We start from the raw sequence: 24,437 nt of genomic DNA, 5'->3' as shown, positions 1-24,437 counted from the left end.
CCATTCTGCATGTTCTGATGCTGATGTTTCCTTGATCAAAAGTATTTAACAGAAGAATTTTGGTCAGCTGTTATTAAGACGATGGCCTGTAGAATGAAATATTGAAAGATTGCTGATGTCCATTTGTGCCACCAGAAACAACCACATATGCACAATCATATGTGACAGGTACATCATGACTATGGCTTGGCCACCAGCCTTTTTTAAGGCCCTAAAGATTTCAAGAATGTTAAAATGTGGGTTCTAGAGTCAATAATCATCCCCATTTTATATAGGAAAGGAAATTAAGGTCCAAACTGGATGGGTTACATGGAAATTAACTAGGCGGGTCACGATTTAAACCAAGGCAAGTCGGGCTTCAGAGGTCGTGTCCTTAACCATTAGGTTAATTGGACTCCTGGATGGGCTCTGCCCAGGTCATCAAGTCATCCTGAAGTCATACTATGTTTCATAATGATTTTGAGATGATATTACAGTTTACTGCTACTTAAAAATGGATAATTATTTTAATAGGCTACTTTACCTAACGAAGTTTTTGAAAAAGTAGGACAGTTTCTTCAGAGTTTGTGAAACCGCTTTTCTTGGAGGTTTTTCTCGCCGTTGATGGACAGTGGGCTGTTTTTCCTAATGTTTTCAGTTCCTGTCTTGAGTCTTTCATCCATGTTACTCATATTTTGCTGGTTTGGGCATAAAAACTTCAATCACTTCAGTTAGTTTGAAACCAGCTGTTAATGCTAGTGCCAGTTTCTTTCAGTGGAATCCAAGATGTTAGTATCAAGTCTGTGTCACTGTCCATGATGGATTGTGCACGGCTGAACTGAGCACTGCTCAAAGCTGTTACAACCGACCTCAGGGAACATGGCTGTCCAGGACTATATGGTAAAGGGAGCCCACATGGAAAGGACATAAGGACACAAAGACAGCTGTTAATGATTGTCGAGTTGACCTTATGTTGAGCTGCGGCAGGAACATGTGCTTGGCACACTGGTAAATCCAACTGAGAGCTGCTGGGCATTGCCTCTGGAAAGGACAGACTTGGGGAGCTAGGACAACCATAGGGGAGGAAGTGGAAATCTTGAGAATGACTTCAAAAGTGGAAATGGGACAGTTGGAGAAAATCCATGAAAAGACAAAGGCCTTGTAAATAGTGAAATCTGAGTCTTAATTTCATGAAAGCAAGTGTTCATGCTCTAAACTGTATAACCAAGGAGAGTAAACTAAGCCTCTTGATTTTTAAAAGGGAAATTTCTGTCTCCCTTGGCTAGGTAATGCAGTGTTCATCAAATAACGGTTTCACTTTATATCTCAGAAAAGCTTTCCTTCTCCCAGTTTTCTGCTAAGTATTCTGTTATTTTTACCATGAGAAGAGATTGCCACATATCACCTCTTGGTATGATTTCTTTTGGCTCTTTTAACAGTTGATTCTAGTTTAAGTCTATACAGTATGAATCTGTGGTGGAAAGACAGTCCCTGAAGCCCAATAACTTCTTATTTTTCCTAGAACCCTGTGGTCCTATGCTTGACTGCTGCTCTGTGTTCCTAAAGAAAAACAGTAGAGTTTGATCTCTGTGTTTTGAAGTTTTAGCAGTTGGTTAACCAGATGCTGTGATGTGCTTTGGCGCCCCCGCCAATGTAGAAGAGACAGCAACTTTTTCCATGTTCCTGACAGATTGGAAGGTGTTTTTTCAAATCCCCTGCTTCAGATCTCTCCCTGGAAAGGTTGGTCGGTTGTTCAGCCAACACCCTTGGCCTGCACAGCGAGTGCAGCTTAGAAGCCTGTAAATAGTTCCTGCCACATTTGGACCCTCACAAACAAAACTTCTAAGCATTGGAAATGGAAAACTTGAGGTGGTCAGGAAAGCCAAATGAGAGCAGGCATCCAGTCTTCCTGGTAGTGAATTAATGTGACTCTGCAAGAAGGAAGCTACTGTGTGTGGACAGTCAAAGGGAAAGCATGATCCAGGTGTTCTTTTCTCACTTTCTTAAGTGCCAAGACCTGTTGGGAGGTTTGGTTTGATTTTTTTTTCCTAAGCAATCAAATCTTCCTTTCCCCTACCAAACTTCTGTGCCCCTTAGGAGTATGAAGGACAGCAAGTTCTTTCTTAACCCGTCAAACAGTACTTAATTTGAAATCCTATAACTTAGTCTATTCAAAAGGACTTTAAAATATTTTGTAATCTCCTTTAGTCCTGTTTAAGATTTCTGCAAAGGGTGGTAATGAATCTGTAAAGCTTAGGCCAAGTGATGGGCCAAGTATAAATTAAAGAGTATGGTAAAACGTCTTGTTTGCTACTCAGCATGCATCCCCCGTCTCGGAACACTACCATGAGTTTCTTTGGGAAGCTAGCAGCTCCTTCTGTTCACAGGGATCCAGTTCAGATGGAATTAAGACCAACCCTAGCTCTAGGGTGGGTTTTCAGCAGCCTCAACAGATCCCACTCCCATGATCCTGTGTTTGGTTCAGAACTGTGCAGGTGACCTAAGCTGGTGCAATCCAAGAGACTACAGAACAGGCAGATAGAATCTCCCCTACTATAAAGGTTCAGGTTAAAAGCGGGTTAGCTTGTTTTGCTACTGTAAGGGGAGCCTGCCTGAGACTGGTGACAACTCAGAGGAAGCTGATCGAATCTAGATTAAGCCAAGCCCATATATCCCTGTGGAGTGCTCAGTTACATTACCCATTACATTCCTCTTTTTTCCTCCCTTAATCAAGTCTGTTCGTAGTGATGCTTTCTAAGGCCCACTTGACTTCACATTCCAAGATGTCTGGCTCTAGGTCAGTGATCACGCCATCGTGATTATCTTGGTCGTGAAGATCTTTTTTGTACAGTTCTTCTGTGTATTCTTGCCACCTCTTCTTAATATCTTCTGCTTCTGTTAGGGCCATACCATTTCTGTCCTTTATCGAGCCAATCTTTGCATGAAATGTTCCCTTGGAATCTCTAATTTTCTTGAAGAGATCTCTTGTTTTTCCTATTCTGTTGTTTTCCTCTATTTCTTTGCATTGATCGCTGAGGAAGGCTTTCTTATCTCTCCTTGCTATTCTTTGGAACTCTGCATTCAGATGCTTATATCTTTCCTTTTTTCCTTTGCTTTTCGCTTCTCATCTTTTCACAGCTATTTGTAAGGCCTCCTCAGACAGCCATTTTGCTTTCCGCAAAGAGTCGGACACGACTGAGCAACTGAACTGAACTGAGCTGAATCAAGTTTGAGTAAGTTAGATTTTCTGTCAACTGTCAGAATTTAATACCAGGAAATGAAACATGGCAAGTTGCAGCCCCTGGATTATAGAATTGGATGAGTAAAGATAGAAGAACTTCTTGGTGTTAGCGAGGATTAGGTTGGTCTGTAAAAGGAAAAATAATCTTAATGGGCCTTTTATGGACAGTTTGTGGAAGTTGCACACAGCACTTCTGTTGATATCCCATATCCAGAATTTGGCCATATAGCCACACCTGCTTTCAAGGGAGTGGGAAAAAGTCCTTCTGATTGGCAATGTGCCTAACTAAAAATTATGGCTTCTTCTTACTAAGGAGGATAATTAGATGGGTATTGGGACAGTAACAGTCTTTAACACAGTCGGTTATTGGCAGCTTGTTTTGTGGTAAATTGTCTAATGTATACTGGGATTTTCAGCCCATGTGACTCTGGGCGGCAGCATTCAGGGACTTGGACGGAAAGTTCAGGTTGTAGGAATGTAGTGGTTGCAGGTTGAAGCCTTTGTAAATTTTACAAGAGCTAATGCCTCTAAAACCAAGAAGGAATGAAATAAGGCTTTGCTACAAAAAACAGTTTCTGCCTGTGACCCAAGTCAACTGAGTGTATTCATCTGGATCCTTTGCTGAATGGAAAAGCCAGATTCCTTGTAAAGTTAAATTAGTTTGAGCAAAAGAAAAAAGAAGGGAAAAGTACAATAAAGATAGATTGTTACTGTTGTTTATTCGCTCAGCCATGTCTGGCTCTTTTGCAACCCCATGGACTGTAGCCTGCCAGGCTCCTCTGCCCATGGGATTTCCCAGGGAAGAATACTGGAGTGGGTTGCCATTTCTATCTTCAGGGGATTTTCCCAATCCAGGGATCGAACCCTGATCTCCTGCATTGGCAGGAGGATTCTTTAGCCACCTGGAAGCCCAAAGAAAGATTAGGACCTAGAATAAGTGTGATCTCCCATACCTCTTCTAGAATCCTCTTGTTGCACCCTCCTGACCTGTCAAAAGGGATAGCCATGCCTCTTGAACAGATGCAGCTGGTGTGCACCCCTCCAGCAAAGGGAGAGTAGCTCCAGGTCATTGCATTGTATTGCTCCCAAAAGAGGCCAATATAGAGGCAGAAGCCATTAATTTACAGCCACCCCAAATCTGTGTTCTAAATGAAGCTATAAATCAGCTAGATCTCTACTTTTATTACTAACTCATGGAATTGACCAGTGTATTATCAGGGTTATTCAGAGAAGCAGAACCAATAGGTATATATGCAGAGAGAGAAGCAACTTATCAGGAACTGGCTCATGTGATTATGGAGTCTGGCAAGTCCTAAGATCTACAAGGTAAGTGCTCAAGCTAAGACCCGTGAGAGCAGATGTTTCAGTTTGAGTCTGAAGGAATGTCCCTGTTCAAAGGTGGTCAGGTCAGAGGGATTCTGTCTTACTCAGGGGGTGATCAACCACTTGACTCTAATCAGACCTTCAACTGATTGGCTGAGCCCCACCCATATTAAGGATAGTAGTCTGCTTTACTGCCTCTTCTGATTTAAATGTTAATTTCATTCCAAAATATCCTTACAGAAACATCCAGAATAATGTTTTACCAAATACCTGGGTACCCCATGACCCAGTCAAGTTGATACATAAAATTAACCATCACAACCAGAAACACATAGATGGGAACCAGTCTGAAAACTGTCCTTGGAACCCCTTCCCCCACCACAGGTGCACTCCCATTTATACCAGAGAGCAATGGTATTAAAGCTGTGCTGTTGATGAAAAGGCTCCCTCAAAGAAACAGGGGACAAGGGGATCCTCTTAGAAAGTGAAAGTGGGGCAGCCCCAGACCACCACTTCACTACAAGATAAGGAGTCTTTGCCACTTTTGTCCAAAAAGATTGTAATATGTGTGAGCCACTGGATGTCCTTTGCAGTTTGGAATTTTTCTGTTTTCTCTGTCCTAATATACATAGGGTGTGACTTAACTTCTTATTTACCCATAGATCAATGGACAAAGAAGAACCGCTTGACAAGATTTGCACACTGACATGAAATATTGAACTTGGATCTAGCTTTAGTAATGAAGAAGTTTCACATGACGTCCCTTTAGAGAAGTAAGGTGCTGTGTGTGTGTGGAAGCTGTGGGTTGCTGTCAGGCAGCTGAAGACGACCAGGCAACGTTGCTGAGTCCTTCCGTCTGGTTCTCCACATTTCCTCTGAGAGCCACTTCCCCATATTCTCAGCTGTAGGGCTGGGTTGGGATTGATGCCTGCCTTCCCATTCCATCTCAGCCACAGTCATTGGTTCAGGAATGGGCATGGAAATCCATACCAGAATGAGCCTCCAATTTTTGCCAGAACTGCTAGAACTCCATCTCTCTTCCTCACTAGCCTAACTCATAGGGATGTCACTATTTTTGCTGCCACAAGGGGACCCAGCATGAGAAGCTAGAAGCGGAGCTAAGAGATGGATCCTGGTTATAACAATTTGCTTTCATTTTGGAGTCATTCTGGAGGGCTTTCCCCTCATTTGCAACAACAACAAAATTTCCTAAGTGACATAGAGAATGTGAGGAAACTCAAACAAGCACCTCCTTTTAGTGGTCTCGTCTTTTCCAAGGAGGTTTCTTTCCCCTGCGTGTCATGACCTTTAAGGTCTCTGCAAAACCGCAGAATTGTAGAATCTTAGAACCAAAAGGACCATAGAGATCAACTAGTCCAGGACCTCCAAAGATGCTTCAGGGGTTTAAGCAAGGTGATTTTTATGTGATTCATGAAAAAATTTATTTTAAAAAATATAATTATGAATCCTAGTAAAATATAACTAGTATTTTCACATTAAACTTGTGATTTAACAGGTTTCATGTAATCCTTTTACTGAAGAGAAAATTGAAGCTTTGAGAGATTACTGGGTGTTTTAGGGATTGCCCAGATGGTGAATGAAGGGTGAGAGATATTAAATGGGGAATCTCATAACTGGAAGGGAGCCTAGAGGTCATGAAATTACCCTTGCCCACCTCCAATTTCAGAATTTCCTCCAAAGTATCTCTCACATGTGGTCATCCAGCCTCTTTTTGCATATCCCGAGGTTGGAAAGCTTATCACCATCTGAGGCAGCACATTCTGTTTTGGAAGTTTTGATAGAAAAATTCTCCCATATACTGAACCAAAATCGGCCCCTTGAAATTTCTTTCCGTTTGGTTCCAGGTTTTCCCTCTGAAGCTGCTCCCTGGCTTCAAATGTTTCAACACACTTAATCCTGCCGTCTTCCACTTTTCCCTCAATACACACATCAGATCGCTTCATGAAATGTGGTTTTCTCACTTTTTTTTTTTAACACCCAGATGTCTTTGTTACTATTAAAGCTGTGTGGCTAGAACCTGACTTAATATATATACAGTGTAGACTGAACTAGAGCTGTCCCCCGCTTTCTCCTAGGCTCTGTGTTTCTATTCAGGCAGCCTAAGATCACCTTATCCACTGCTGACCATGAAGTAACAACACCCATCTTGGTTCGCCATCGTTCTGCAGTCAGTCAGCTGACTAACTGAACCTCAGTTTTCATGACTTGTCATTTATTCTCACTCATTTTCATTCTATCATTTCAGCCTGATGAGATTTTTTCCTTTTGGTCTTGATTCCTATCAGCCAATAAATCTAGGAATAAGAGAGTATGAGGATGTCCCTTGAAACTTAAAAGTAATTCAGAGTACCCAAAAATATAGTAAATGTAGAAGATAATAAACATATAGAAACTGGTATCCAAGAGATTGATGTAGACTGAAAATATTAATGGATTTAGCATATATCAGTGAGAGATTAGGAGATACTTAGGGAGGTACTCAACTTTTTTAATATGATGTCCTAACCTTGCCTCTCTAACGTTCCTGCTGGTCAACACCAGAGGCAGACCATTGAGTTATATTAGTTAAAGGTTAACTCAGCATGGGATCTCTTACCAATTTTTCCCTGTTGCAGAAATGAATCTATCTGTGGCCCCTGGAGCCAGTCCGGGATACTGATTGAAGGAACCAATTAGTGAATTAAATAGAAATGAGTTCAAATGCTGAGTCTTTGATTTTCTAGTCCTATGTTCTCTGACAAGCTGCACAGCCTCTCTGAGCCTCAGTTAACCCAGGAATCAACATGGTACCTGTCTCAGGCCAAGAATTACATAGGGTAATATATATAAAGCATCTGGCACATGGTAAACACTTAATATAAGTGGCTATGATTGTCTCTAAATCTCTTAAAACACACACAAAATAATTAGAGGAGTTGAAAATAAAAGTTAGCCCATGGAGACTGGAGCTGTCCATCATGACCTTGTGTACCCAGGCTGAGTCAGCTTCTGTCCTGAAGTACTGTCATCAGGACTCTTGACAATTTGGTGAAGAAAACAAAGCCTTCGCATGTTGGGAGGAGCAGTATGAGAGGTTCAGAAGCAGCTTTGATGAAGGAGCCAGCAGAAACCAGCTGGAAATGTTTCCTCCGCCAGCGGGCAAATGCAGCATTGTCTGGAAGGAAACACAGAGATGCCTGGCCACTAGAAGGCCACTCACTCCAAGTGTCACCTGCAGAGTCTTAGGGGACTGAGGGCTTTGGGGTGAAGAGCAAGAAGAGGAGTGGACGGTAGGCCGTTTCTCTCCCAGTATATTTTTTCCAACCCTGGATTTGCTAGCCCACCTGAACGCAATTCTGAGTTTAAGGCAGTTGTGGGTACACGTGTCTGGGCAGGCACAAGCTTCTAACGATCATGCTTTCAAACACTGACTGGGCTTGCCAAAGTTGGGCGAGGGTGGCCTCATCTGATCTGAGGATTATTGTCAGGCAGGAGGGGTTTAAATGTTTAAATCCCAGATTTTTAACACATAGGAAAACACCTGGCTTCCTGTGAAATCCATGGCTTCAGTTGGCTTCCTTTTTTTTTTAAAGAGTGATTAGATTTAGTGCTTCTTTTCTCTTCATCAACAAATGAGCAATGGATGTCCAGACAGACATCCATCTGTGGGCCCCACTGCTGGGACTCCAGAGGCGCCCAGACGTGCACCTTCTCGGGCCCATGACTTACAGCACCTTTCTTCCTCGCTCCGTTCCTTTAGCGTTCAGTGCTGCCCCACTGAGACAGAAGTACCAACAGACCTTTTACTTGGAAGTTCCTAGGCTATTTAATTAGTCATTCATCCTACATTCAAAGGGCATGTGTATGTGTGTCTGTGTGTTTTGCCCTTGGCCACACTGAGTGTCGTGCTTTGCGTGGGGGTTTTCTGTTTTCTTTTGTTTTTTCCCATTTACACAGGGTCACGCTCAGAGTTCTTCCTCCCTGAGAGGAGGTTGCACATTCATCACTTAATCTGCCTCCCATTTCCTTCAGTTGGGATCATTCAGCCCTTCCTGAGGTGTTACCATTTTTCCATTTCTTCTTTGCTCCCTCCTTTCTTTTAATAACTCTGGGAGACAGGGAGGCACCTTGTAAAGTTAATTTCCTCAGAAGCTTTCAAAGTGAAGGCATCTCTCAGCCCAGACACCACCACCCCTCTCCACCCCTCAGCAAGGACACACACCCCTCCGCGGAGCCTTAGTCACTCTGGGCTGTGCCCGCCGCCCTGGCCTCTCCGTGCCCAGCTCTGTCTCAGGGGCACAGTGAATTGCTCTGTCTACTGACTCTTTGGCCTGGGTGTGGGGAGCCCAGTTGGGAAGAGCCTCCCCGTTTATTTTCCCTGCACCTTCCTCCCGTTTTTCACTTCCCAGCTGTGCTCCCCCTACCCCTTCGCTGCTTTCAGCTTCTCTCTGGTACTTTCAGGACTTGGGGGCTGGCTCTCTGCCTGTCCCAGGGCTGGCATTTCCTCTTCAAAGGCCTGTGGCTGCAGCCACCCAGCTCTAAGGAGCACACAACGCTTTGGAATCGCTGTGGCTTTTGCTGCCTGCCTACTTGGAAGGCAGGGGCAGTTTTTTAAAACACCCTTTTGGTTTCTTGGGGTGAAGCTTTTCTCAATCCTGTTTTATTTATGTGAACACGATCTGTGGCTTTTGAATGTTTGCTTTTGAATGTTTGTGTTAATGGACTAAGCTGAAAGCGTTTCCTCTTACCGGAGAGAGGGCCCTGCACAGCTGGGGGCCAGGCTGCTCAGCTTCGGCGAAAACTGTCCCAAGAGGAACAAGGCAGTCTGGAGACTCTGAGAGAAATTCATTGAGACCTGCATGGGCAGCAGTGGTCAGAGCTGGGATCATAGACTGGGCCACAGAGCTCAAGAAAAAATCCTTTGATTAATAGGGAAGGCTGGACTGGAGGCAACTAGATTTTTGCAAATACATTTTTTAAATTGTGCATGTATTTACCAAAACTGTGGTTTTCAACAGCTTGGGTGTCTGATCTTTCCAGCCATATCCCCAGCCTTCTGAGTTACTCCTGGCAGTATTAAGAAATCCAGCGCTTAGCTGATTCCTGAACCATCTTGTCTGTAGGTGAGCTGTCATCTGAAAGTGTAGCAAACTTCTCAGCCTATTGACATGCTTCCTGTGTGTATCCCTTCCCTTCTCTCTGCCTGATACCTAAGGGCACTGCAGATGGAAACAGAAACAAAGACCCAAAGGATCCACTGAATATACGATCCTTCCATCTTTAATGACTGGATGTCCTAGTGCCGGTGTGAGGAAAGGAGGCAGGAGAGGGTCAAGTGGCACCAGAGAGGATGGTGTGGAGGGAGGAGGATCCTCTGATTTGCCATGAAGACCGAGGAATAGAGTAAAAAGGGCTCAGGGCTGGGATGTCATCAAGGGGTAGACCCACCATCCCACCAACAACAGCCCATAGCCTGTGTATCCCTGTGTCCAATGGCCCCAGAAACCTGTAAGCCCTTGAACCAAAGGTGGGAGACTTACCTGGACAGTCTGTGTGAGGATGTGGGCATGATGAGGAACATGTGTCCCTCCAAACAAGGTGGAACTGAACAGATTTAGTTGAGAATCCTTCTATGATCTGGGCCAAACGAGTCCACCAGCAGTGTTGCTTGAGTTAGTAACCTCCTTACATGCAGGGCTGGCGACTGAAAAAAACTGCAGCAGAAAAGAACGGATGTGGGGCTCCATGGGAAACAGACAGTTCTTAAGGCAAACTATTCCAGAGTTCCTTTATTTAAGATATGAGTTCAGTGTTGGTGACCCATCTATTCAATCTACACCCTCTCCTTGGGCATCTGCTAACTCCTTGGTTCAGTGACCACTGGATCTCTCTTCTGACCTTCAGACCTGACCTAACTGCTTACTTGACGTGACAGTCACACACGTTCTCAGTGTAACACACGGCTGGTTCATTCTCTTCTCTGCTTCCTCCTAACCAGCTCCCCCGGGTCATCACTATCCATTCAGTTGCTCACACCAGAAATATCAGAATTATCTTTTTCCTTTTCCCTAATACTCCAACCAGCTACACGAACCTATCCATTCAGCTTTCTAAATCTCTCTTTATTCTGTCCACAACTCATTTTCTCTTTGGCCACCAAACTAGTCCAAGTTAACATCTTTTCTCATCCAGCTACTACACTGGTCCTTGGACTGGTCTCTTGGCTTCTGTTCCTATCGCCTCATAGTCCATTCTCTATGGACTTACAGTACAAATTAAAATAATGTATCTAAAATACAATCTGATTGTATTTCTTACCTGTCCAAAACCTTTAAGTATTTTATATTGCTTTTCAGATAAAATCCAAAGTCCAATTTCCAGCCTTGCTTCCTCCTTCCAGCATCATCTGTTACTAGGACAGAGACCTTGTCTTTCCATTTCATTGCTGTTCCTTCAGCACCTAGAACAATGTATAGCACAGCATTGCTTTCTATAAGTAGAAATTGGATGAATGAATGAGTAAATAAATGAATACACAGAATTTCTATGTATTCAAGGATAACCAAGTAAAATGCAGAGTGAGAGAAAGCCAGTATTATAAACTCTCAGGAAAAACTTTCTTATTCTAAGACTTCAGTGTATTTTTTGCTTTTGGCTGCACTAGGTCGTCATTTGGTGTGCAGGTTTTCTCTAGTTGCGATGCTTGGGCTTCTTTATTGTGGAGAAGCCCAACAGGCTCTGGAGCACTTCAGTGGTCACTGCACCTGGGCTTTCTAGTTGTATTGAGCAAGCTTAGTAGCTCCACGGCATGTGGAATCTTAGTTCCCCATCCAGGGATCGAACCCTCATTTCCTGCATTGGAAGGCAGATTCTTAACCACTGGACCACAAGGGAAGTCTTGACTTAAGTGTTTTGATCCCAGGGCTGGAATAGGAGGAAATACTTGAGAAAGCATAGCACAAGATGCAAGTTGAATAAGAGGGTCTCTGTTATTCTGCCCCATGGGGTCCCCATTCTGGATATAAGCAGCCTGCTATGCTATCTGAAAGATGATCTATGAAGACTGTGGGAACTGAAAGGTTTACAAGGGGAAGAGAAGAAATGGCAGTTGGAAAGATTAGTGTAGGGGATGGTTTTGTTTGTTCTGTTTTGGTTTTGGCTGACTAGCATCCACTTCATTCGCTAACAATACCCCAGTTTTCTTTTGAAGAAGGATCGCTTCCTGTTGGATTCAGTCTATTGGGATTGTAATTAAGAGCCTGCCTTCCCTTGAGGCCCAAGTTAAGCCAATAGATGCTTTCTTCCTAGAAGTAGACTCTTGAGCATAGAGATCAAGAAATTTAAAACATTTGCTGTGTGGAGACCTTCCAGCCATACCATGCCTGCTATGAGACCACCAAGGTAGTTTCTGGGGGTAAGTCATCCCATTAATTAGCCCAATTGTGGGCTCTCAACCATTACAAAATAAACTTATTATCCATAATTTGGTCAGAGTTGTTTCTGTTGTTTGTAACTGCTAGCGTGATAATGTTGGCACAAGGGAAAATAATCAAAATATAGTTCTGACATCTTTTAATGTTCTGGGCCAAAGCCATTATGTAAAGCCAAGAATAAACATCACATGCAATTTGACCTTGGGAGTACAATTATGACTGACTTTCTTAACACGGAAATGTGTAACATTCAAATGTGGATCTTCTTAAACTGTGCTTAGTAGCTTAGTCATGTCCGATTCTTTGTGACCCTATGGACTGTAGCTGCCAGGCTCCTCTGTTCATGGAGATTCTCCAAGCAAGAATACTGGAGTGGGTTGCCATTCCCTTCTCCAGGGGATCTTCCAACCCAGGGATTGAACTCAGGTCTCCTGCATTGCAGGCTGATTTTTTACCATCTGAGCCAAAAGGAAGCTCTCTTAGAGATCAGTAGCTGAAAATATTACACGTTGGATTGGTCATCTGTATCTAAAAGAAATACATTAAAACCACTCCTTCAACTTTGTCTTTCATTGTACCTATAGTAAAAGACTAAAAGTGATCAAACTTACTACTGGCCTGGTAAATACAAATTAAAATAAGTACCATGCTCTTGCCAATCAGTTCTGCCAAAATTTTAAAAAAAAGAAAAAGGAAAAAAAGCAGGCAATATCCATTGTTGATGGGAATGTGAACAAAGGGCATTCTTCCATAGTTAGTAGATGTGCAAATTGGTCAGTCTTTCTGGAAGACAGCTTGGCAGTGCCTATCAAAATTCAATACATGTATACCCTTTGACCCAGCAGTTCCACTCTTAGAAATAAAAAGAGTAATACATGTATAAGAATGCTCAATGCAGCATTAATCTGTCCTATCAAAATATTAGAAACAACCTAAATGTTCCTTAATAGGTTGAATACATTTTGGTATAGTTCCATGATTCATTCAGTAGCCATTATAAAGAATGTGGTTGCTATGTATGGAACAGTAGTTCACAATATTTTACTGACTGCAAAAAGCAAGTTATAGAATAATGTGAAGAGAAAAATTCTTTAAAGAAAAAAAAGCTATACACAGACTCTATAAGCACATGTATGTATATGTAAAGATGTCTGAATGTGTACAGAAAAGATCCAGGTGTGTTTGCACTGCAGTTAGTGGCGGCTACATTTGACAATTGGGTAGGTGCATTGGAAGGGGAGAAGAGAGGAAAAGAAAGGAAGTTTGATTTTATGTTTTATATATTTTGGTATATCTGAATTTTTATTGCCCTTCTCTTACTCTTGGGATTTAAAAAATTACTTTTTCATTTTCTAAAAACAGAAAAAAGGAATAAAACTGCTAACATGTAAATAAATAATCAGATAGCAGGCAAAGTAACCTTTCCAGAGGTCAAGGGTGGGTTCTCACCCATTGGTTTGGACAACAGTCTGGTCTGTCCCAATAGGTGGGAGCTGAGGGACGAAGCGTACCTAGGACACAACCAAGTTTCTGTAAGAGAACCACCTAGGCAGCCAAAGGAGTTCCTTCTGGAAGCCTTTCCCAGGCTGGGTGGAAATCAACTCCTAAAGGAGCTGGAATTGCACAGCTGATTGTTTTCACTGGCTCTGCCCATCTTACCTTGAATACCTCCTCTTTTGTTCACGAACGTTTAATGTGCCATCATGTTATAGCTGCAACAAGATTCCTGTCTATCTAATGAACTTAATGATACTGACGTAGGTGTCTAACAGACAGCAATTAGAACTGTTCTGTTCATTGAGATATTGTACCACCACCAGGTATCTGTTTTTCATGCTGCCTTGTTTGGGCAGAAAGTTTATTTATTTTTTTCTTATATTCTACTTCATTCCAAAACACATGGTATGTGAAACACATTGTTTAAAAAAAAAAAATCATAAAATGGGGAATGAAAGAAAAATAAGGGTTAAAAACAAAGTTAATCCAATAATGACGTGGACTTCAAGCTACATTTACCTAAAGTTTTCTGTACTTATTAGTGAAGGATGGGCCTTGGTTTGACTCTGAGTTTCCTAGTTGGCTGAGCGACATGGTAAGGTATAGGATCAAAGTAACAGTCTTGGTTTTCCTAAGAAATGAAAGGAGAAAGATTTATCAGCAAGCTTGAATGAATGCATAACTGAGAAGAAAAGAATCCTACCACAGTCTCATGGATTTTAGAGCTGAATCCTGACTAATGGCCGTCAACTTACAGTCATTTTCCACGGCGACAGTAGTTTCCTTCTTTTATATGAAATAACATACCTTGAGTCACTTGGTCCCCTTGCATTGTGGTCCCTCCTCTCCAGAGAGGAATCCTTGTCCTTTCTCTCAAAGCCATAAGCTTGGGGAAGAAAGCTATTTGGTTCAAGTTATTCTTGATTACTTCAGAACTTCCTAAAACTCCTGTCATGTGGTTCCAAGTTTAACCATAGTCACTTCGGACATGAGTCTGTTTCCGCAGTGATGTATGTCAGCAACCACAGAGTGAGCTTCTTGTATTTTTATATCAATATGATACCCTTTGTTTATTTGTTCCTCAGAGGTTTCACTTTCGCTTATGTAATGGGCTAAGGCATTCTTCGGTCATTAACTCATGCTGGGATCTCCTTTTCCTTTGTATCTCTGATGCGTCATATTCCTGACACTTGACTCTCTTGGATCTCTGAGATACAATGCTCTGAGTTAGTGGGCGGGAGTGGGTGGGAGCCAGATGACATGATAACTTCTCCACCCTTCCCCACACAAGAACCGCCTGAGTTTGTCACTGAGTCGTTTCTGAACTCAGACTTTTGACATCCCTCAAAAAGCACATTGCCTTAAAACTACAGCAGCTACCAAAATCATCAGGGTTACATGGGCCTGGAAGACTGCAAGCTCCCATGCTCAGTTAAGCAATGGGGCCAAAAGAGTCTCCTAAACTCCAGAGCTCCATTGAACCTGCTCCCAGAGTCTGTAGCTAAAAGTGGTCAGTCCCCCATGCATACCCCCATCCATACCTACACTATAGGAGGATCTTGAAGGAAACATAAGCTGCAAAATAGGAACACTCCTTGGCTTGGGGCTCATTTTCCTGAGCTTCTTCATATTCTCATATACAGTATCGGCTCAGACATCTGACAGGACTCTCAAGCTTAACATGCACAAAGAAGAACTCCTGTTTCATGTTCCCACCACACTCCCACCCACATACTGCTCTTCTACTCTTCTCCATCTGGAAAACGGCACGGCTATTCACCCAGTCACTCAATCCAAAAATTTAACAGTCATGCTAATCCCGCCTCCCCTTTCCTTCACCTTTTAAAAGAAAGTGAAAGAAATAAAGTAAGTTGCTCAGTTGTGTCCGACTCTTTGCGACCCCATGAACTGTAGCCTACCAGGTTCCTCCATCCATGGGATTTTCCAGGCAAGAATACTGAAGTGGGTTGCCATTTCCTTCTCCAGGAGATCTTCCCGAGCCAGGGATTGAACCCAGGTCTCCCACATTGTAGGCAGACACTTTACTGTCTGAGCCACCAGCCAAATACCCTGTTTCTACTTCCAAAATATATCTGAGTCCCTCCACTTTTTTCCATACTCATGGCCATCATCCTAGTCCAAGCTGCTGTCATCTCTTGCCTGAATGACTGAAATCACTAGCTGGGATCCCTAATCTATTCTTGCTACCACTACAGTCTATTACCACACAGTATGCAGGGTGGCAGAATAGATTGTTCCTGTGCTTAAATCCCTCCAGTGACTTCATGCTGCTCTCAAGGGGGAAAATACTGTTGTTCCTGCCCATCTCTCAGATCACATCTCATACCACTTTTTGTGTCAGCTCTAGACACATTGACTTCTTTCTCTTCCTCAAAAATGCCAAGTTATTTCTCACTCAGGGCCTTTGCACTCACTGTATCACTCACTTGTAATGTCTTCACTTGACTTCTTAACATTGAGCTCTCACTTCATCAATGAAGTTATTCCCAGTCTCTCTATTAAATGACCCTTTCACTTTCTTCATAACATTTCTTACAGTGTTAAAGTATCTTGAATATTAATTTGTTAATTTATTATGTTTTCTTCATCCAGAACATAAGTTCAGTGAAGACAAGGATTTTGTCTTTTGTTCACAACTGTATCTTTAGTGAATATTTTTAAAATAAATAGGTGTATGAAGTAAAGGACAAGCAAGTTCCACAGCACATGTGTCAATTCAACTCAACATTTACTGGACATCTACTGTGTGTCAGGCCCTTGCCAAAGTGCTTTAGATTCAAAAATTAAACAAGTCCTATTTCCTGCCCTTAACTCTGGAAGTCCTTCATTGGAAGGATTGATGTTGAAGCTGAAACTCCAATACTTTGGCCACCTGATGCGAAGAATTGACTCATTTGAAAAGACCCTGAGGCTAGGAAAGATTGAAGGCAGGAGGAGAAGGGGACACCAGAGAATGAGATGGTTGGATGGCATCACTGACTCAATGGACATGAGTTTAAGTAAACTCTGGGAGTTGGTGATGGACAAGCAGGCCTGGCATGCTGCAGTCCATGGGGTCACAAAGAGTCAGACATGACTGAGTGACTGAACTGAACTGAACTCTGGAAACTTTAGCCATTTTATCTAAATGCTGCCTTTCTTATATTCTATTTTTTTTCTTCTGACTCCTTTAACATCTTATGTTTCACATTTCTTTGTCTCTCTAGCTCTCCCTTTTTTTCCTGTATCATGAGCAATTTCTTCACATCTGTCTTCCAGTTCCCTAACTCTCCTTTTATCTGTATCTATTCTACTTTTATGTATTCACCATATTTATAACTTTAATAATTATGTATTTTTTATTTCCAGAAGTAGCATTTGGTTCTTTCTCAATTCTTCCTGGTCTTTTAGATTTTATTTATTCTTTTTCATGTTTTTGTTTCCCCCTTTTATTTCTTTAAACATTTTAAGCAATTTATATTTCATATATGATAACTGTTGTAATGTCTAGTTCTATGGTTTCTACTAGTTTTCACTCATTGTAGCTTGTTTCCTAGTGTGATTTGTAATTTTAGATTGTGATCTCATGTTCAGTGGGGCTTTATCTGTTAGACTTCAGTGAGACCTTGGTGACTATCCCTCCAGTGAAGATGCCAGGTGCTCTGGCTTGTTACCAATCTGGGACCAACTTAAACTAATTTTTAGCTATAGTTCCCAGACCATGCAGGTAATACAAATTTAAACTCTAAATCTGTGATGGGGAAGTCTGTGATTTTAACATCTTATGAGCCCAGGCCAAGACAGACATTTCTTTTGTTTTTCTTCATGCACTTAGGGTTGGTTTTTTTTTTCCCCTTAGTCTACCCTCATGAGTCTCACTTTTATGCAGACATCTCACTCCAGCTTACCAATCTTTTGAAGACACTATGCCTTGTCTTCTGTCCTCCATAAAGTGCCTGAAACCAAACCCCAAAGTCACCAGATAGTCAGATTTCCCAAAGCAGCAGAGTTTCAGTAGCAGTTTACCTCTCTGAATTCCAGTCCCTCTTGTGTGTGTGTCCATGAGGATTTCCCTAATTTACACAAGAGTTTGGCCATGCATTCAAAGTATATTTGTTGTATTTTATTTAGAACATCTGGGTGTTTTGTCTGCCTTATAGCAAGAAACACAATACTACCTTCCTTCTATGAGCATAGGAGAGAGATTGAGGAGACAGAAACATCCATTCATCCAACCATTGACATTTATTGAATGTGTTTTCTGTGCCAGACACTAATAACCCTGTACACATAAGAATGTGCTAAGGCATGCCCACAGTGATGTGAGGCTACAGAAGCAAAAGAGATCAGTTCTGATGGGGGATCTGGGAAGGCTTTGCAGATAAAAAGGGACTGGAGCTGGATAATAACAACAATTCCTAATTTTTATCTAGTGCTTACTCTGTACTAACTGTGGCAAGTACTTCCCATGTATCTTATCCTTACAACAAAGCATAAAATTGGCACCATTCTTATCATCCCAATTTTATAACTGAAGTACAGAGAATCTGAGTAATTTGCTCAGTCATACCAAAAGTAGTTAGCATTGCCTGGATATGAATTCAAGAAGTTTGAGTCCTGTTACAAGGCTTTTAGCTATTATGCTACATTGTGCCTGAATAGACAGGGATTGGGAGAGGGCATTCCATCCATACATTAAGAAAAGTCACTCCAACCTCCCAGATTGTTGTGACGATTATCTGAGATACTGTAAGGACAAGCAGGTAGCACACTGCATACCACACAATAAGTACTCAATAAATGCCTACTTTCTTCCCTCTTTAACCCTGTACCATCAACTTGTCCAGAAATTCCTTTAGAGATGGGGCCATCCTGTATATGAAGACATGTCCTGCCCCCACAGAACCTAGTATTAATTAATGATTGATCCCTTGATGCATTCATGTATTGAATATTTTAGATAGTAGTTTTGGTACTTAGGTTTGTATTGGGTTTAGTTCTCAAAGCACTTTTATGTCTGTCAGCTCAACTTATCGGCACATCAATTCTTAGAGATAGGACAGACACCTAGCTTTAGTGACAAACATGAATTTTACTGAGATAGGAATAGCTCAGTTTTGAGAAAAGGGTAAGTTCTAAGCATGTGCGACTGGATGAGAAAGAATTAGAGAAGATCGTGAGTGTGGTGCCTTGGAAGGAGATGATGGCAGGAGGCCAGGTTTCTATTCCCAAATGATCTCTTTAGTTTCAACTCGACAGTCATCAGCCATCTGTGAGAGCTTAGATAAGGTGTCCCATCTCTCAGGGTTGGCTGCCTCATCCTTCAGCCATCACTCAGCACCTGAATATGGGTTTCCCTATCACACTCATGGTTGGTGTCCCTCCTGAGACTGCAGGCTCCACGAGAGCAAAGACTCCTTACTCACTTGTAACTCCAGCATCTAACACAAGTCTGACACACAGAAGGGGATCAAATAGCTAGTAAATTAATGGTGAACGAGTGATCCAGATAAAACGGAAAAAAGAAAAGAGGACCAGCAAGGCCACTGTCAGATTCAGACCTAGGGCACCAAAGAGGAAGCAAGCAGAAAACAATGAGAAGGCTGAGTCAGAAAGACCGTCCTGCCCATTCAATAAGCTGGGCACAGTCATGTCTGATTATGAAGCATGTTAAGAGTCAGGGGGCTTCCCTAGTGACTATCATACATGTCCTTTCCATTTGTTCAGCCCAACCTTAGTTCAAAGTAGTAGCATGGACGTCAACTTTAGCCCTGGCCTTGACCGAAGGGCCACAAACTCCACGTAGTTGAGAAAGCTCTATCAGTAAAGTGTGTATCAATGAGAGTTTACACCAGTGGGGCATTGTAGAGCACTTTGTGGACATGGCCCTGATCAGCTTTCACCTGCCAAATAAGCCTCCTTTCCTTTGGGATCCCCTTTCTCTCTCTTCAAAGTCCTAGTTTGAAGTCCAGCCTCTGTACTGACCTGAGCATCTACATGGAATTTCCGCGTGCACTTCTGGAGGCAGCTGGCCCTTCCTCCTCATCCTGTTAATTTCCTTTTCTTCTCCCTTAACCAGGTCTTCAGCAGACCTGCCACAAACCAAAAAGCCACAGGCTTCCAGGAAACAGTCCTTTCTCTTGTCTGGAGCATAGCAATACAAGGTTAGAATTGGCACAAAGAACAGGATGACTAGATCAGCAAATTAACCCAAAACTTACGGAGACAAGATGTGCTTAGCCACCATTACAAAGGGATGTCATGGTTTCTTTCCACTTGGTTAGATGGCTTACATTAATGTTGGGTGCAGGTAGTGTCTTTGGGACCAATAGGATGGGAATCTAATTACACATCCCAGGAGGGAATCAGCTAGCAGCTGCAGCTCATCTCAGGTCTGAAGTATCTCCTCACCCAACTGTGAAAATGACCTAATTGTGTACAGACAACAGCAATTGTACAGAGAAAATAATACAGCAATGCAAATATTCAAACCAAATTGGAAAAGCAAAGCAAGAAGGAGCCAGAAAACATTAGATCATTCAAACTGCAACCTGGCCAAGACAGCATCTGGGCGTGCATCCTCTGTCCAGCTTTTGTTCACATACCATCCCTAATTCTTCTTTACATTTATAGAATCATGACTCGGTATTTGCACAAAACACTTTGTGTGGCTGCATTCTAAAGAACAAGATTTTCTCACAGTGTCCCTCCAGCAGGGGCAGAGAATTCCCCCAGTGGAATGCTTTAATAGGTTTCCAGGTCAAAAAGAGCCTTTCTCACTCTGAAGAGATGGGCAGAGGAGTGATGCACCTTTGGCCGGCGTATATGTTTTAATTGTGTGGCCAGGGCAGGCGGTGCTCACTTTCCTTCCTCACTGGGTCATTTCCACTTTAGTTCTGAAAACAAAAAACAATTGATTAAATAAAGAACCTTCCTGACTGAACTTTGGATCCCCTCTTTGGATCCAGACAAGAAGCGGGGGTGTTCCCACTCCTCTCCTCCTCCTCCTCCCCCACCATGTCCTAAAGCTGGTTCAAGACCACCTGAAAGTCTGTGTCTCTCCTGGCACAGTCTTATGGGTGTCTTTTTGGAGTGGCCCTCTACCCCCTTCTCAGGTGGCATAGGAGACACGACTGAGCACACACTCACCCACTTCTGGGGCTCCCCGAGTGGCTTCCCTCGGTCACGCTCTCTTGCCTGCCAAAGCAGGAAACATTGGTTCCATCCCTGGGCTGGGAAGATCCCCTGGAGAAGGAAATGGCAACCCATTCCAGTATTCTGCCTGGGAAATCCCATGGACAAAGGAACCTGGTGGGCTATATATATCTGACTCTCCAAGGAGTCAGACACCACTGTGCCACTAACCAACACCCTCCTCTATGGGAAATCGCTGCTGGACAGGCTCTGGAGTCTGAAGCCCTGAGCAGAACCCGCTCTGCCACTGCAGGATCTGGGGCATAACAGATTACCTCTGAGAGCGCTGGATTTCTCATGAGTTAAATGAGAATAAACAGTATTATCTGCCTCCCCTGTTTTGTCAGGATGAAATGCTCTAAAGGGTTTCTCAGAGTGCCTGACAGCTAGCAAGTATTTCAGAAATGGGAGGTTTTCTTGTTATCATCACTTGGATGTTCTTCAACCCACCCACCCCCACCCCCTCCCACCCCCTCAGCAGTCAACTAGATACCTCATCACAAGCTCAGTGAGGAAGCAGCCAAGGACATTCAGGTTTTAGCACCTGCCCATAATAAGTCTCTCCGGCTCATGAAAATGAAACACAGAGAATAGCATTTACTCAGTGACAGCCACACCCATCCCCCATCAGCTGGTGCGTGCTGGGCCTTTCCCTATGGAAACGAGAATAAATCACTGCATAAACCCCAGATGCTTAGTTTGTTTGGGATTCTCTTCATTTCGGTAGTGTCGCCATTTGTCAAGACATAGAAAGCCTTAAACAGCTGGGGCTCTGGGAGGAGGGAGAATCAGAGGAGAGAAGCAGGGACCTCAGACTGACAAACCCGCCTTTACTTGCATCACTCAGCGCAGCCGATGCCTCCGCCCCAGCGCTCCCCAGGAGGCGCACCCAGGACTGCCCCGGGAAGCGTCACGACAGCCGGCTCGAAGGGGCGCGAATTACCGTCCTTGGCTCCCTAGACGTCGGGAGCCAAGCGAAATAGAGTAAAAGAAGAAGAAGAGGGGGGAAAAAGTCCTGTATTCAAATCCCTTCACTCCACCTTCCCAGCCGAGGGGGCTTAGGCAAGTTCAGATCGTCCGTGAGGCTGGAAGATTTCGTTTGTGAACGTGGCTCATGGCAACACCGCTTTGGAGGTTCGTGGGGAGGATGAAATGGGACCGGCCGGCGCCACGCCCGGGGGTGCAGAGGCAGAGCGGCAACGGAAGGATGTGCCCGCATCCCGGCCCCTCCCCTATGGGCACCCGCGTTCCTGCGGGTCGGGTGGCGCCCGGCCTCCCCCGGGGACCTGACCCGGCTCATCTTGCGAACCGCTCTCAGGTTCCAAGAGGCCGGGTCCGCGGCCCCCGCGGCTCCGCGTGCGTCAAGCGCCGGTGGCCAGGGCTCCCGGGCCGGGAGTGGCGCGCGCGCAGCAGGCAGGGGCCACTGTCCTGCAGGAGGCCCGCGTCGCCCTGGCGGCTCCTCGGTCACCGAACTGGGGCTCTGCTTAGTCACAAGTGGTACAACCCAGTTTCTGATGTTCTCAAACCCTTACCTGCAAAGAAAAGAAGAAAATGCTTAAAGAGCCCTCGTTTATGTTTGTATTTGTTGCCATGGGGTTCAGTTCAACTGTATACAGATGTAGTTGGTTTTTTTTTATATATTTAAAAAAAAAACTTTTCAAACTGTGTACTGCAGTGGACAAAGATTACACCATGTTTGTGTTGTAATGTTGCTATGGAAGTGCTTATGGTTTTATTTGGTAAAAATTTGCAGAGAAATCGAAGGAAGTCTTATGTATGCTTGACAAACATGAAGTTTCAGAAGACAGGATTCCAAACACACTAGAATTAAGAGGGCTTCTGACAATAACTTGAAATCTGGAACTGGAGTGTATGAGTGCTGCTTTACCAGCAGGGACTCTGACTCAGGAAGCAAAGGGTTTAGAGTCCAAGAGTCAACGATTTGACCAGCTCTGCCGCTTACAAGCTGTGTGAGTTAAGTGGGTGAGTTAATAAGCCTTGGCTGACCTCTGCTTTCCTCGTCTCTGTATCAGGGAGCCATTCCCCCTACCTTGCATTGCTGATTTTGAGAGGAAATAAGATAACAGGTCTTGAGCTCTGTACACAATAACTGGTCAATAAACAGTAGTCCTCCTTGGTGGCTCAAAAATAAAGAATCTGCCTGCAATGCAGGAGACTCAGGTTCAATCCCCGGTCAGGAAGATCCCCTGGAGGAGGGCATGGCAACCCACTCCAGTTTTCTTGCCTGGAGAATTCCATGGGCAGAGAAGCTTTGTGGGCCACTGTCCATGCAGTCACAGAGTCAGACACAGCTGAGCAACTACAATTACTACTGCTTTTCAAAGCTATCCTTGTGGCGTGGTGAGAGCAGTCCCATTAAGCTCAAAGGGTGTGGGCTCATTCATCAAACTGTCTTTGGGGTTCTGAGGTTTGGAGCACTTAGGGAGCGCCAAGGAGGTTCAATCTGCTATGACCAGTGCGTTCTCTTGACAAAACTCTATTAGCCTTTGCCCTGCTTCATTCCGTGCTCCAAGGCCGAATTTGCCTGTTACTCCAGGTGTTTCTTGACTTCCTACTTTTGCATTCCAGTCCCCTATAATGAAAAGGACATCTTTTTTGGGTGTTAGTTCTAAAAGGTCTTGGAGGTCTTCATAGAACCGTTCAACTTCGGCTTCTTCAGCGTTACTGGTTGGGGCATAGGCCTGGATTACTGTAATATTGAATGGTTTGCCTTGGAAACGAACAGAAATCATTCTGTCATTTTTAAGATTGCATCCAAGTACTGCATTTCGGACTCTTTTGTTGACCATGATGGCTACTCCATTTCTTCTAAGGGATTCCTGCCCACAGTAGTAGATATAATGGTCATCTGAGTTAAATTCACCCATTCCAGTCCATTTTAGTTCACTGATTCCTAGAATGTCGACGTTTACTCTTGTCATCTCCTGTTTGACCACTTCCAATTTGCTTTGATTCATGGACCTAACATTCCAGGTTCCTATGCAATATTGCTCTTTACAGCACCGGCCCTTACTTCTGTCACCGGTCACATCCACAACTGGGTATTAGTTTTGCTTTTGCTCCATCCCTTCATTCCTTCTAGAGTTATTTCTCCACTGAGCTCCAGTAGCATACTGGGCACCTACCGACCTGGGGAATTCCTCATTCAGTATCCTATCATTTTGCCCTTTGATACTGTTCATGGGGTTCTCAAGGCAAGCATACTGAAGTGGTTTGCCATTCCCTTCTCCAGTGGACCACATTCGGCTGTGGTCCATGTGATCAGATCGACTCGTTTCCTGTGATTATGATTTCAGTGTGTCTGCCCTCTGATGCCCCCTCGCAATACCTACTGTCTTATTTGGGTTTCTCTTACCTTGGGCGTGGGATATCTCTTCACAGCTGCTCCAAGAAAGCGCAGCTGCTGCACCTTACCTTGGATGAAGGGTATCTCCTCAAGGCCGCCCCTCCTGACCTTGAACGTGGAGTAGCTCCTCTCGGCCCTCCTGCGCCCGCGTTGCCACCACCTATTGGATGTGGGGTAGCTCCTCACGGCTGCACCTCTTTGCCTGGTCGGTTGCACCAGCGTCTCTCGCATCTGCGCCGCCGGTGTTTGTCATAGCAAAACACCCTCTTCCAAAAACACAAGAGAAGACTCTACACATGGACATCACCAGATGGTCAACACTGAAATCAGATTGATTATATTCTTTGCAACCAAAGATGGAGAAGCTGTATACAGTTAGCAAAAACAAGACCAGGAGCTGATT

The 24,437-nt window shown here is 43.7% G+C and overlaps 1 long non-coding RNA gene across 1 annotated transcript; it reads right to left on the bottom strand.

Annotated features, from left to right (window-relative positions):
- Window positions 1–20,168: 20,168 nt before the first annotated feature.
- LOC129540496 (uncharacterized) lies at window positions 20,169–21,744 on the bottom strand. The gene is made up of 3 exons (XR_008682665.2): window positions 21,492–21,744; window positions 20,623–20,718; window positions 20,169–20,369 (listed from the first exon to the last, which is right to left on the bottom strand). It is a non-coding gene; the product is annotated as an uncharacterized LOC129540496 (long non-coding RNA).
- Window positions 21,745–24,437: the final 2,693 nt, after the last annotated feature.

Source organism: Moschus berezovskii, chromosome 4, assembly GCF_049115385.1.
Source record: "Moschus berezovskii isolate FMDL1 chromosome 4, NW_MosBer_1.0, whole genome shotgun sequence".
In the NCBI taxonomy this organism is placed as follows: Eukaryota; Metazoa; Chordata; class Mammalia; order Artiodactyla; family Moschidae; genus Moschus; species Moschus berezovskii.
The sequence above is the reverse complement of the archived record's forward strand: the minus strand, read 5'-3'. Positions and strand labels throughout refer to the sequence as shown.